Below are 15,565 nucleotides of genomic sequence, written 5' to 3'. Positions count from 1 at the left end.
CGGACAGAAGAGCATTTGGTGGCTGGACTGAGTCCCCTCAGGAGGGAGTCTAAGTCCTACCCCATCCCTCCCTCAGAACCAGACCCTGTTTGGAGACTGTCGACATAGAGTCACGGTGAGACATAGGCTGAAACACCTCTGCTGCGTGATGCCCTGGGCCCCGCACCCCCGGCTGGTGGGTGCAGCCCACGGACACCAGCCAGCTCAGGTCACTTTGGTGCTTATGATTGTAAGTTCCCTCAGGGGACCCAAGAGCATTCCAGAACCCCAAACCCCACGTGTGGCTGAGGCCCCTTTCTGTGCACACTTGTTCTCTGTGAACCCTTCGCCATCAAATGCTATGGGATGAAGGTGGCTGTCCATACCCAGATGCCCCTCACCCCGGACCTTGCTGTGGGGCTCCCAGGATGCTTGTCTGAGGTCTCATTCCCACACTGTCCCTACTGCTCTATTCTGCGGGTCCCAGCCTCTGCTGGTGGCCGGTGCCCCAGACCCTCCTGCATGCATGGGCTTGCCCATCAGCATCTCCTTGGGGCACCCACCCTGGTGGCAGGAATGACCACTTGGCCTCCAGAGGTGCCAGTATCTGGTGAGAGTAGGCACCAGTGGGGGCCAGGTGATCCGTGGAGCAGGGAGGACATGGATGGCCCAAGCGCCATAGCAGAGACTGTCATCTGGGCACAGGGGGCTCCGGGGGGATCGAGGTCACCACAGGCACTCAGCCAGCGCACAACCCAAAGCTTGAATGATCTCCTTCCTGTAAAGCCGACTGACTGACCCCAGGAGCCACCCTCTCATTCGGTTTTGGCCAGGCTGATTCTGACATGTGAGGGCCCCGTTCAGGCCCACACACCGGACGTCCAAATATTTACAACAGCCCGTAAGTACGTGTTCTGCTCCCCAACCTTGATGGATACACCTTCAGGTTAGGGTTTTAGCATCAGGTGGAGGTGCTGGGAGAGCGCCCCCTCCCCTCCAGGCCCGTTCTGCCTCAAAGCCTTCCATGCTCATAGGGATTTGGGGGTCCTGGGCCCGCCCAGCAGGGTGTGGGTTCCAGGCAGACAAGCTGCCGATCCCACTGATCTGCCCCGAAGAAGGCCTGCGTCCGAGGGGCACCAGGAGCACAGGTGTCAGGGCAGGACGACCTGCCTAAGGCGGTGGGGGCGGGGGGGCTCTGGTCCTCATCGGGCACAAGACAACCTGAACCACTGTCACTCCTGAAACTCTTCTGCCTCACTGTCACCAACCCCAGAGGGGGCTGTGTGCTAGGAGACCTGCTGGCTGGGGGCCGGGGGGCGGGGGGCCTGCGGGCTGGAGGGTAGGTCCTGCCAGGCACCATCTGCTTATAGGCACTCGTCACAGGCATGTCCGGTCCAGCTCTGGTCCGCAGCTCTGGGCAGTCAGGCCACACAGCACAGAGAGGGCTCCCGGGGCCTGGGAACCTCCGGGGCACTGACTCCGTCCAGAAAAATGAGAGTGTTTTTCCTCGGTTGGCTGATGGGAATACCTACGTGTGGGGCTAATTTCTGACCACGTCCTACACAAACACAGTCCCTGAGCCCAATGCCCATGAAGGCCCCCACTCAGTCTCTCCACCCTTCCTTCCTGTGGGCAGTCCAGGCGCCCTGGCCCCCGTGTTCCTGATCCACTGGCCTCCCTGTCTGGCTGTCCCCACAGCTCAGGGCCCGATACGTCAGCGGAGGTGGAGGCGTCTGCCAGCACCTTGCCCTGTCCACAGGGCTCCTTTGTTCCCAGCTCTCTTACCACCTAGTTATTACACACGGTGGGCGTGGGCCTTGATCCCAGGAGGCTCTGGGCGCGTCAGTGGTGAACCCCACAGAGACACACAGGCTGGGAGTCCAGCCAACTGTGAGCACCGAGCCAGGAGGAGGGTTGCCGTCACATCCAGGCTCCTCAGTACGAAGGGGACCCAGGGGAGGGGCTGCCCCAGGTCCCACCAGCCAGCTTTTCCTGCCACACTTCCGGTGTCTCGGGCCAAACACCTGCGAGGCATCTCAATGGGGTCTGCTCCTCCCAGGGGTCACAGTTCACCATCCAAGGACAAAGGAGCGCTGGTCCCAGACCCCTGCCCTGTCGCTCCCCACCATGGGAGGGAGGGGAGGCGGCTGGTCTGTCCACACTCTTGTGGGGTTTTTTTTTTGAGGAATAGAAGTTCTTAATTTCAATGAAGCCCCATGTATCCAACTTCCTTTTGGGGTTAAACTTTCTGTGTCTAATTCAAGAGATCTCTGCTTGCTCCAAGGTCACAGAGACATTCTCCATGTTTTCTTCTGGACCTGTCGTTTTTTTTTTTTTTTTTTTTTCTCTCTGACATTAGGTCTAGGGTTGATCTGGAGTTAACTTCTGTGTATAGTTTTCCCTCTGGCACGGGGCGACCTCCTGCCCCCAAGTCACAGCCCCCAGGTCCATGGAGTCAACTCCGCTCCCAGCCCCCGGTCTCCGTGTCTGTCCTCCCTCCAGCATACTGTCGGGTCCTTCCGCTGGCACCCCCATGTGGCTCTCCTTCAAGACAACTGATCAATCCAGGCCCAGTGGGAGTCCATACAGATTTTAAAGTCAGCTTCTTACTGTTCTCAAACAAGAAACCAACAATCTGCTGGGGTTTTTATTGTGATGATAGATCTGGGAGTGTCCACGTTATAAACGCCGTACTTCGGTTCACAAACTATATGCGTCTGTCTGTTGAGACCTTCACCTTTCTCTCCATCGTGTGAAGACTCCAAGTAGAGTCTCTCCCATCTTTTGTCCGGCTCCTTTCTGGACACCTGATGCTTTCTGATGTCATTGTAAATGACACTGAGAAATTTTCCCTAATTCTTTGTTGTTCGTATATAGAAATACCCTTAATTTTTTATGTTGGCATTCTGTCTATGACCTTATTAATCCTAATTGTCTGTAGGCTCTTTTGGACTTCCTGCACCCGTAGTCATGCTGTCTGCTCACAGGGACAGCTTTACACTCTCTCCGGGTCTCTTCTTTCTTTTTCTTCCTTCCTTCCTTCCTTCCTTCCTTCCTTCCTTCCTTCCTTCCTTCCTTCCTTCCTTCCTTCCTTCCTTCCTTTTGCCTTCAGGGCAAAGTTAAATACAAGTGATGACAGTTGGTGTCCCTGCCTTTTTGTCAGCAGCAATGGCAAGAGGTGCTTTGACCATGAGGGCACTTCTCGGGCGCACAGCCACCTCCCCTACACAGAGACCGCATGTCTTCACCGTGTTGGCCTCGGCCTCCTGGCAGGAAGGAGAGACAGGACCCCATTACCCCAGCAGACATGAGGAGACAGACGTAATCAGGACCAGAACTGACACCGTCCACCTGCTGACTGGCCCCCTGGGCCAGGCTATCCCAAGCCCCCATGGGGCGGGACAGGGCTGGCATTATGCTTGGCTTTAGGCCTAAAAGTTCAGGTTAATGACCAGAACTCCTGAGTGGAAACGGTCCTGTTTTGTGACACTTGAGACTCTCAAGACGGCATCTCCACTGCGGCATCTGGAGGGTTGGGACCCCAGTCGCAGGCTGAGCCCTTGGGCTAGGGCCAGGCCTTCAGGGTAGTTTTCTTCAATCCGATGAGGGCTTCTGGTTGGCCCTCAGCTGGGCGCGGAGGAAATCATTCCTGCTGGCACGGCTGTGCACCTTTGTCACTGGGGCGCTTTGCAGTTTGCTTACAACACCTGGTAAAATCAGATATCACATCCTTCTCTCCGCTGGGAGAAGCCAGGCCTGTTCGTGTCACTTCTGTCCCTTCCTAGAAGGCGGGGAGCAAGTCGGGCATTCGCACTCTGTGCCCCCATGTCTCTGCCAGGACCGCCTGCCGGCCGACCCTCCCCTCCCAGGGCCCCCTGCCTCGCTGACCTCTGAACCCTCACTGGACCCAGCACCCATGCCCACCTGGACTGCTGTGTCCAGCACTGGGAGGTCCCCTCCCTCCTGCTCCAGAGCCACTGCCATATCAGATCAGCCACCACCATTTACCTCTTGCTGGAGAAGTGCCTGCAATGTGGGCACAAGCGTGACCCACACTAGGGGTTCAGTCGGCAGGGGAGGGGCTTCAGGGAGGGGTGGTTTCCAGGGAGGTTGGGGATGGAGTCCCAGGGAGGCAGCAGGGAGAGGTTAGTTTGGGGTTCTGGGGAGGGGTTCTGAGAGTGGGGGGAAGGGGTTCCCGGGAAGTGAGGCGGGGTCCCGGGGAGGTTCGGGCGTGGGGCTCTGGGAGGCAGAGAGAGGACAGCACCAAGTGTCAGGAGGAACACTGGAGACTCTGCATAAGAAACGGAGTCTCCATGATGATGGGTTCTTTTAATACTTTTTTTTTAAACATTTATTTATTTTTGAGAGACAGTGCATGAGCAGGGGAGGGGCAGAGAGAGAGACACAGAATCTGAAGCAGGCTCCAGGCTTCCAGCTGTCAGCACAGAGCTGAATGCGGGGCTCAAACCCAAGACCCCGAGATCATACCTGAGCTGAAGTCGGATGCTTCACCGACTGAGCCCCCAGGCGCCCCGTGATGATGGTGTTGTAAGAGATGATTTATCCCTAGAGTCGGGCCAAGGTGCAGGCACCGGGTAAAACCCACGCTCACGGGCGAACGAGCGAACTTGCAGGAACAAAGGGTCACCTGCCCCCGTAGGTGAGCACTTGGGGTGCGGGAATCAGGGCCACACAGCCTCTCCCGGCTTCACCTATTTCTTGCTCAGGCTTTCGGCTGAAACTTTATTTTTTAGAGCAAATTAGTTACTGTAGAAACCTCTCTATTGAGTTAATAGAGAATTGGAAGTAATTGAATTAAAACACTTTTATTGAGAGGCAGTGAGACTGATTAACTTGATTGTCTTGTCCCCCCGGTTTTCAAGTCATTGGAAGCTTATTCTCCTTTTAATTAACCTTCTGGGCTTCTTCAAAGCTCCAAGCCAGGATTTATCGGCTTTGCTCACAAAGAAACAGCCACGGAGTCCCCGCAGCGGGGACACCGGGAGATGTCTGGGCGGGTACAGTCCATCAGAGGGTGAATGCCCAGGGCTTGTCTGCACACAGTGAGCGTGTGTCCTCTGTATTCCTCACAGTCATGACACCAATGTGACCAGTTTATGGAGGTACCAAGTGACAGAGCAATGAGCTTAGGAAAGGCCCCCAGGGCACGCCTCTCAATGACTGTGACAGTTCCCTGTCTGGCGCCCAGCCTCAAAAGCCCAGAAACGTGCTGTTGGCACAGCCACAGCAGTTCTGTTTCTTGGGGCCGACTCACATTAACCGAACTCTCAGAGGCTGATGTATAAACCAGAATTAAATCCTTTAATACAGAGAGGGCTGCTGAGCTCTCTCCCTGTATGTAGGCCACATGGGAAGGTAAGTGATAATTATAAGGTGGTCTTTAAGTTTGGAGTCAGTCAAGGGAGGTGTGCTTGAAGGTTTTCTAGCATCAGGCTAGGTCAGAAAGAGGGGCAAGCTTTGATTATGAATACTGCTGGGAGCGCCCCAAGAAGGTAGGGCCACCTGATTTATTTATTCTTCATCTCTAGCACTTAGCACACAGTGAGTGCTCAGTAAATGTTTGTTGAATCAATTAATATGTCCCAAAAGGATGATCCAGATCTGACCTGCTGGCCTGGCAGTGATTAGAGGGGGTTGTAGACAAAGTGGGTGAAGTGGGTGATGGATGTGTAGACAGAGAGGGAAAGTGGTAAGGAGGCTACCTCCAGAGGTCTTGAGAGGTCATGAAAATGATTCTGGGACAGCTTGTAGCCAGACGTGTGGGTCAGCCGGGCCATTTAGCAAACATCCGTGTAGCCCACAAAGATGGTAAAATCATGAGAAGTTAGTGGTTAAGGTACAGAGACTGGCTGCCCTAAACCCAGATGAAGCCAGTGTCACTGGCTTAAAAGGAGGCGGAGTGGCTAAGGTGGGCAGGACCGGCTCAGCACTGGGTGAGAAGTGTAAGCCTCAGGCACCTGCTGAGCTCCAGGCAGTGCGGGGTGCGGGGACATGGTCTCCCTTCCCAGGACCCACTTTCTTGTGAAGAGTTGGCCTGTCTGCCCCTAGGAAGCAGCTCCAGACGTTGCTGATGCCAGGCCGAGTGGCGCTCAGAGCCTAGAAGCTGGGACTCCCCAGCTGGCCAGCTGCCGCTGCCCAGGCCCGTTGGCCAGGCGTCTGGCTTTGCCACATCCAGGAGAGGTGGGCGCTCTCCGTCTTCCTGCAAGTGACACTTTGAGAGATGAATGTGTCCTGCCTGGTCGCTAAGAATATTTTCTTCATCACAGAGCTCTGAGATTGAGCCTGTTTTCTGAGCCCTTGAAAGCAGAGGCAAAGAGGCTTATTCTAAAAATAGTTAAATTGTCTTTATCTGGGATGTCTGGGGGCTCAGAGGGGCACCTGGAGGGCTCAGGAGGTGAAGCGTCACCTTCAGGAAAAATGCTTCTGGATTCCTGCGTTCTGGTCCAGGGCCTTGTGCTGGAGCAGCCTCTCCAAGCCCTGCCTTTCCCATCAGGAAAAGTTCTGTAAATTCCCTCTAGCTCAGTGGGTTTTTTAAAGTTTATTTATTTATCTTGAGGGGCGGGGGGAGAGGGAGAGAATCCCAAGCAGGCTACACACTGTCAGCACAGAGCCCGATGTATGTCTTGAACTCAGGAACCCTGAAATCATGACCTGAGCCAAGATCAAGAGTCTGACGCCCAAATGGCTGAGCCCCCAGGTGCCCCCAGCTCAGTGGTCTTTAGCTGGGGGCACTTTTGTCCCCCGAAAGAGTGTTTAGCAATGTCTGGAGACAGTTTTGGCTGTTACACTGGCCTCTGGTCAGTAGGGACTAAAGATGAGGCTGGTGTCCTGGTGTCCTGGCCCCAGACAAAGGGTCCAGACAGGGGGTATCTATCTGGTCTAGACAAGAGTTCAAGAATGCTCATCTGAGGTTTGTGATCCTATGATTCCTGCCACACAGGTCATTCAGCGAGAGCCTGGGGTCACTCGAAATGCATGGTTTCCATATGTGGGGAGCACATGAGGGGTCTGCTGTTAGACACCCCTGACGCCACTGCAGGGACCTGACCCTAGTGTGTCACCCGTGGCAATCATGTTTCGGGAGCGAGAACAGGTTCTCCTTCATGTCCTTCCCTGACAGGACTTACAGAATTGAAGCAGGGACGTGAGGAACATCAACGAGTAACAGACATTTGTCCCCTAAGACTTGGTGGAAGGGATGGTTTGCTCAGAGCCACCCATTCCCTCCCCATGTCCCCCATGTCTGAGGACACACAGCTATGACGTGGGCCCTCCCTCCCTCGCTCCCTCCACCTTTGCTGAGCACCTGCTCCGGGCCGCGAGCTCTGTTCCACGTGCCAGCAGGGGGGACAGTGACTAAGACAAACATTCTGGCACCCTCAGAAACTGCGTTCTCATCAGGAGCTGGGTCATAAACAAGTCGTCACGGGCAATTTACCTTTACAGCCAGACACTTCATCTTGCCCTAACATCAGCTAAGAGACACTGCAGTTGAGAGAGCACAGACCACAGTCTCGATGCAGAAATCACGGCTTTTGCTCCCTGCGTGGGGCCTCTGCTCCTCTCTGTGCTCCCCCGCTGCCCGCCTGGGGAAGCCGGCACCGCAGAGTCCGGGGACACAGAGGATGGGGCCTTGTGGGGGCGGAGGAAAGCGCTGAGATCCAGCCAGGTCCTCCAGGCTTGTAAAATTCCAGGGCCGAGTCCAAGCTCCCAAAATAGAAGCGGACAGAGAGCAAACTTCCTGGCTTCGGAGGGGCTGCTGGTGTGCTGAATGAAGCCGTTAGGTCTGAGAGGTTGGTGTGGGTGGGCAGGTGGGGGGCCGAGTGACCACGACCCTGGAGGAAGGACACCACATAGCCCCAGGAGTGGCAAGTGCCCCACGCCCCTCTGGGCAGTCACTTCTTTCTTTAGAAAGAGACAGTTTGTTTTCTGTGGTCCTGGGAAGGAGCAAATGACAACGTGGCTGTGGGCTATGCAGGGCCCGCTGACACGTCTGTACGGTGGGGCCGGTGTCCACCATCAGCGGGCAGGGAGCGGCGGCGGAGGTTTGTGCCTCTGTTGTGAACACAGCACATCCGCCATGCACGTCGGGACCCTCCTGGTTCATCAGCACGTGTTAAAGATTCATGGCTCAACAATTAGCCTTCGCGTGTGTATATTTTTTGCTCACAATCTGTTGGGTTGAGTGAACACTATTTTCGATGTCTTAATGGTCTTTCGTGAAGGTACCAGGCACCGTTCAATAAAAACGAGCATTAGATTAAAGAACACAACAGCCCTGAGAACCAATTTGCTCCCCGAAGGCAGACAGGAGACATGGACTCAAATCCACTGGGCACTGACCAGATTTGAAAATCCCTGGGTAAGTTTGGGGCACACACTTCCCGCCACGGTGCCCCAGTTCCCCTCTTTGTCAGCCCATCCCATAAACATGGCTGGAGTTGTAACACCTTAGAAAATTTCAACACAGCAAGGACACCAGGAAAATCTTGGTGCCTGACCCTCACGCTCAGAAAGTGGCTCCTGGTGTGCTGTGGGAATTCTCTCCTGCACAGCTTAACCTCCACAGACAGACCCTCCATCCCAGCGAGGGTGTGCCGGATCTGAGACCCACACATGTTCCCTCCCGGGCCCTGTGCCTACCGTGGGGTCAAGCATGCGTCCAGCACACACCGTGGGGCTACCGGTGGGCGGGCGCTGTGCCAGGCGGACCCCAGCCGAGGGTTTCACCGGGGAGGCCGTCAGCTCCCCATGAGATCGAGCCGGGCGCACCCACATTGCCCTGTGAAATCCCTTCTCCTGGTGATACAACTATTGTCTTCTCAGGATTAAATGAAGCTCGCACCATCAGCCTCTGTGTCTTCAAGGTGACACAAATGTCTGGGGCTGGAGCCAAATGTGCCAAGTGCACCTGCAAGCTGGGTGTCCTCTCCCTGTTAGTGTCAAGGACGCTGAGCCCAAGGCTCGCCAGCTGGCAGGGGCTGGGAGCACAGCCTCCGCCCCCAGTCCTGCAGGTCCTCTTGGGCCCACTGGCACCCCCAAGGGATCCCCTCCCTGGCCAAGTCTTCCTGGAGCTGCAGCTGCCCACAGCCAAGTGGACACGCCATGGGTGCATGTGACTGTTATTGTTACTTGAGTTTTGATTTCTTCTTACCAGATAACGACGTCCAAACAGGAAAGCCAGGCTTCCTATGTGGAGAGAGGCAGCTGTCAGAAGCAGTTGGCTGGTGGGGTTCCTCCCATCCTTCCTCCCTCCTTCTGTCTCCTGATTGCTTTGCCGTCTTGAAGACGAGAGGGAAATTCCCGTAATAGCCCCTGCAGAAGGAAGGGCGTCCCCAGCACGCTAGTGAGTGGACACGTGATGGGCTCCCTCCCAGGAATCCCTCCCTTCCATCTGGCTGTGTGGGCCCTCGGCACCATGGGCTGCAGCTACACACGGACCCCGAGCGCCCAGCACAGCTGGTGGGGAAGGGGGTCATGGTCCTGGTGCTTCATCACCTCTGTTGGCACTTGGGCTCACATGTTTGTCTGCTGGCCACAGTCATGGACGAGGGGCTGGTGTGGGCAAGGCCTGCAGCCTGGCATCCACCTTTTGGCTTCTTGGGCAGGTCAAGACCCTTCCCCACTCTCTGTACATCACAGAACTAATTCATTGTATTTCATTTAACTTCTCACTTGCTGAACAACTATCGTGCAAAAGCCCTTCACCACAGCAGGGTCTCTGAGACCCTAAAGGTGATATGTCTTTGTCCTGAGGAGGACCACAGACACAGGGTGGGGAGGATCATGGACACAGGGCAGGGAGGACCATGGACACAGGGCTGAGAGGACCACGTCGATACAGAGCTAACCGAAACATAAAGGCCCAGGCGCAGGGAGAGGTGGGTCCCACAATCTCTGGGCCTGTGTGGCGCTGCACAGCCCTGAGGACCACCTCACGTCCCCAGCAGTGGATCTGGCTCTGGATTGGGGGGGGGCAGGGTCCAGGGAGTTTTGCTTTCCCTCATGAGCACGGGGGTGACCACTCTGCCTTCCCGGGTCCTCACAGGGTTGGGGTGGGTGGTACAGGGAAGGAGGGTTGGAGTCACCTTCCCTTGAACTGGAGACCCGAGACCCACTTAGGGAGATGAGGTAATGTCTGCAGCCGGCCAGAGTCGTGTCCCTGTCAGGCTGTCCTGGGCGCTGCTGCACACCTGTTTCTCCCCACCAGAAGGTCCCCAAAGTGCCAGCCCCACACCAAAGCTGTGCAGGGTGCTGGGAAGCAGGTAGGGGTATTTATGAGGCCTCAAAGAAGCCTGACCATCAAGGCTAGTTTGTGAGCTCCCTCGAATGTCGTCCTGTTCCTGGATTCTCGATCGGGGCTAGGTGGCTGGGGTGGGACAGGACAGGGACCAGGCTGATGGAAAGGGGGTTGAGGACTGGGCTGCAGGATGGGCGCATGGGGACTGGGCTGATGGATGGGATGGGACACGCCTGCAGGACAGGGACCAGGATGCAGGTGGCCAGCGAGGGCAGAGTGGAGGCCTCTGTCCGTCTGGGCTCTCACCACTTGGGGCAGAGAGGCTCACAGCATGGGGCCAGCGTCCCCACAGACAGAGCAGAAACCTCCAAGTCTTTCAAGGTCTGGAACCAGAGCAGTCGCTTCAGCTCCAGGTTGGTCCAGCTGAGCTCAAGCCAGCCCAGAGCCAGGGGGAGGAGAAAGCAGGGGGCAGGTGTGCAGGTGGGGGGCAGGGTGTTTGGGGATTGTGTACAGCCCGTCGAGGCCGCAGGCCCTGCCTCAGGAGGGGGGACACGTCTGCTCTTCCACATGACAGTGCAGCCCACAGAGCCCAGCCCTCTGCCCTCTGGCGACTTGGAGGCACGAGCGTGGTGGGTGCTGTGACCCACAGCTGCTGGTCCCCCTGCCCCTCACATCCGGTCACCCTCGGGAAGGAGAAGCCTTTCGGAGCTTCACAGGGGTAGAATGCGGAGAATGTCTTAGAGGGGGCTTTCACGTGGATGTGAGAACGCAGAACGAGCTCTTCAACCACGCAGTGGCCAACTTGTGAGGGCTCCTGTCCCTCTACCACACCCTGGACGAGTTCTAAGGGCTCCTGCCCTGCCCTGCATCAGGCAGCCGCTAGATCGTCCCCTGGTCAAGGGGCCAGGACAAGTCCCCACGGCAAAGGAGAGATGGTCACCTTAACTCTCCATCCCCGGCCCCTCCTGCGGACCCTACTCTGACCATCCAGACCCGAGCCACAGACACCGTTGTGCAAGTCCTGGTGGCTCACATTTTGGCGAAGAGTCACTGGTCACTATTGACAGGTGGGGGCTGGCAAACAGAGCCCCGCCTGTCCGGGCACCGGGTTAACAGCCAACTGGTTAGCTGGGTGCCAGTGGCTTGGATGTGCCGGCGGGATTTGTGCACCGTGGAAGGGTCCTGGGCAGGGGCGCTGAACCGCTCTCTGCTCGGGCTCCCCGCTGACATGGCCTGGCGGTCCTGCACCTGTCACCGCTCACACCGCATTTACCCCCATCCCAGCTGTTCTCGGGCGGCCTCGTGATCGGGGGTCAGCAGATGCTGCAGGGCTGGGCTGACCCCGGCCCCGCGCAGCACCCCAGGAGCTGCACTGCTGCTCCAGCGTGCACCCTGGAGCCCCGGGAGGGAAGGAACCGGGTTCCACAAGCCCTTCTTCTGGAAGAAAAGGGACGAAAGCTGCCTTTGCTCAACCCCGGGGCGGGGAGGGGGGTGCTACTCCACATGCTGAAGGTGTGCTTTGTCCATCAGCTTTGACCTTCCTTTCCATTTTCTCATAACTGGTGCTTTACCTTCCATGGCCCAGAGCTCTTGTCAAATGTTAGGTCAATTACTAGAGGTCAGTTACTAGAATATTCTGTAGTCTTCCTCTGCTTCTAGGTGAGCTGCCCACAGCCAATTCTGTAGGTGGCTGCAGCTGTGCTGCAGGGGTGGAGGTTCTTCCTATGACCTGGGGTCTCCAATGCAGAGACCATCACGGCCCCTCCTGATCAGCATGCACTTCCCCTGGGACCAATGTGGGGTCACACTCCCATGATGCAGTATGTGTGTGTGCGTGTGTGCACATGGTATATGTGTGTGCACGCAGTGTGTGGATGTGTGTGTATACTCAGTGTGTGTGTACACTTGGTGTGCATGTGGTGTGTGTGCACAAGAAGTGTGTGGATGTGTGTGTGTGCTTGTGTGGATGTGTGTGTTCACTTGGTGTGTGTGCACATGGTGTGTGTGCGTGCTTGTGTGTGGATGTGTGTGTATACTCAGTGTGTGTGTACACCTGGTGTGTGTGTACACTTAGTGTGTGTGTATGTGTGTGCATGCGATGTGTCCTGCGTATGCATTATTTGGCTCTTGAGGAGGCTCCTGAGGGGACAGAATGGGTGACACCGGGTGGGAACCCCAGGCTCCCCACTCTGTCCTCTGAGGCAGGGATGTGAGATGCCCTGGGGGCAGCGGGGTGGAAAACTCCAGAAGCTGTGGAGCCTGGTTTCCTGGGCGGAGGTCCTGCAGCGCCACCTGGGGGCGATGAGGAGAGTGGCAGCGCTCCTGCAGGATCAGCCCTGTGTCCTCGGGTCACCGGTCACAGCAGTGTGGATGCTCCCGGAGGTGGAGCTGTGTGGAGCCTGGAACCTGGGCCGCGGTGGGACCACCCGGCTGTGTGGCAGGTGAGGAGCCGGTGGCGCTGACGGGCGGTGTCCTGGCCGCCGCCCTCCAGCGGGTGCCCTTAGAAGTCAGCCAGGGTGTGGTTGAAGGACAGGAGTCAGATGGGGAGGCTGAGGCCGAAGCCGAAGGGCACGGGGGCCGCAGAGGCAGGTGTGTGGCTCCGGGGACTCCACTCCCTTCTCCCCTCACTCCTGCTGCCCGGACACCTCCCTCCAGCCCTGCAGAGAAATGTCCAGTAACTGTCAGAGTTGGGCTCAGAACCGGGAGTCTTGCTTCCAAACTCCCTGGCTCCCGAGTAGCTCAGGCCAGACCCCAGGCACAAGCTGTTGTCATCACACTTTGTCCTGGGACACAGCGGAGCCGTGATTTGCCGGGAGATGAGCCTCTGGAAGTTGCAGCTGAGCTTTGGGGACTCAAATCCACAAGTCCCTTACTCCTTCCATGGGCTTGACACGCAGGCCCCCATGCCTGGGACGACACTGTTGGCGCCTTCAGGCGCAGGCTTGAAATACCCACACCTCTCCAGGAACAGTCTTGCGTGGTCTCCAGAGCTGGCTCCAAGGTCACCGGACCTGGCATCGCTGAAGGCAGCTCAGAAGCATCTCGCTTGCCTTCGTGCTGCGGGGCCACAAATGTTGCTCATTTTCTACTTTTTCTTCCTCTTTTCAGGCTTATTTCTAATGAAAAGAAATGGCAGTTGGAAACATCCCTGAAGCTTCTCAGTGGGGATCCCATAATGAAGTTTGCTTCAGTTCTGGGCAGGAAATGTTTCCCCTGCAGTCTCCGAGGCAGGGTTTGAAATTTTGTGATGTCTGTGGCCGCTTCCCTTTGCGTCCCCTGAGCTCACCTCTTCGAGGGTGTCAGCCCAGCCTCGCCCAGCTTGGGGTATATGGCTCCACTAATGGTGAGCCGCGGGAGTATAAAAGTAGGGCAGCGTTTCTTCCTCCCTCTCTTTTATTTTTTTATTTTTATTTTTTAAATGTTTTTATTTATTTTTGAGAGAGAGAAAGACAGCTGAGCAAGGGAGGGTCAGAGAGAGAGAGAGAGGGAGACACAGAATCTGAAGCAGGCTCCAGGCTCTGAGCTGTCAGCACAGAGCCTGATGCGGGGCTCAAACCCAGGAACTCCAAGATCGTGACCTGAGCCAATGCTGGCCGCTCAACCGACTGAGCCACCCAGGCGCCCCTTCCCTCTCTTTTAAAGGAGAGGGAGAATGTGTGTCCAACATCCCGTCAGTCAGAAATGGTTCCAGCAAGTTTAGCTCACTTTCTACCCCAAAAGATTCACGTCAAGACTGACTCAGACTGCGGAGCCCTTCAAGGAAAATGTTTTCCATGAAAGTTAAGTGCAATTAACAAGGAGGGAGCTCATGGGAGACAGATTCCCTCAGTATTCTTAGTCCCTCCACACCAGATCATTATGAGACGTGAACATTTCTTTCCATGACGAGTCTACACAGCTCAGGTTTCCCAACGGAGACTTAAAAAAATTATTTTTATGTTTTATTTTATTTTTGAGAGAGAGAGAGAGAGAGACAGCATGAGCAGGGGAGGGTCAGAGAGAGAGCGAGACAGAATCTGAAGACAGGCTCCAGGCTCTGAGCTGTCAGCACAGAGCCTGACACGGGGCTCAAACCCACGGACCGCGAGATCATGACCTGAGCTGAAGTCAGATGCTCAACCTACTGAGCCACGCAGGCGCCCCCCAACTGAGACGTTAAACAAGATGAAATTGCACATGCATGCACACACAGCATTCGTAGTCTTTGAAGATACTTACGAAGAAAGTTTCCTAAAAATACGTGAAGTGAGGCGTTGTTGGGGCCAGGGGCACATCTGCGTGCTGAGCGCAGAGAGGCATCCACGCAAAATCGCTCACATGCGCTTTCTGACGCAGGGAAGGGCAAGCTCCGCAGAGACAGAGCTTCTCCTGAGTTCAGGAGTGTCTGTGGCGTCGGCACAGCCATGGTGTCCTGCCCTCCTCCCCGCACTGCACGTTTGCTCCCAGGTCAGTCCGCGCCTGTTTTCTTACCCACCCCAGCCAGGGAGCTCCCCCTTCTCCCCGGTCCTCTGCTCTCCGCTCCCTACCAGGCGCTCCGCACACACCAGCACCCTCAAGGCTCGTCCATCTCAACAGAACCAAAACCTTCACTGCATCTCCCTCCTAAACACCAGTCTTCTTCGCCCTCCACAGCCAAGCTGCTTCCTAGCGCAGTCTCCACTTCCTGTCTCCACTCTCTGGCACAAGTCATTCCCCAAACAACTGCCGTCTGGGCCCTGACATGGCTCTGGAGGCATCAGCGACCTCCACGTAGCCAACGCAAGGCCCTTTTTTTTGTGGGATTGCCACATATCTTTTGACAATGATCATCTGTGTGTCCATCCACCCATCCATCCATCCATCCATCCACCTCCTATGTAACTAACCATCTACCCATTCACCCATCCATGCACCACCCCCACCCACCCGTCCTTCCTTCCATCCATCCACCCATTCATCCATTCACGTACCTTCCTTCCTTCCTTCCATCTACCACCCACCCAAACATCTACCCATTAATCCTTCCATCCACCCACCTCCCCCACCATCCACCCACCCATCCACCCGACACAGCTGTCTGATGTAGCTCTCATTTTGGAACGAGTCTCCTGGCTTCTGTGCCCCTGCTCTCTCCTGGTCCATCCCCTCCTCTCTGGTCCCTCCTCCTTAGTGTCCTCTCTCCGTGCCCTCTATTCTTCTACTTGCCACTTAAATATTTGTGTTTTCAGGTCTCTGTCCTTGACCCTGATGTTGCTCATTCTCCACACTCTTCAACTCTTTGCCTCAACTTCTCCCTTGGTATTGATGATGCCCAAATTAGTATCTCCAGCTGAGTCTCTTCCCAAA

The sequence above is a fragment of the Suricata suricatta genome, chromosome 3 (assembly GCF_006229205.1).
Source record: "Suricata suricatta isolate VVHF042 chromosome 3, meerkat_22Aug2017_6uvM2_HiC, whole genome shotgun sequence".
NCBI classification, from domain to species: Eukaryota; Metazoa; Chordata; class Mammalia; order Carnivora; family Herpestidae; genus Suricata; species Suricata suricatta.
Note: the sequence above shows the minus strand (reverse complement) of the source record.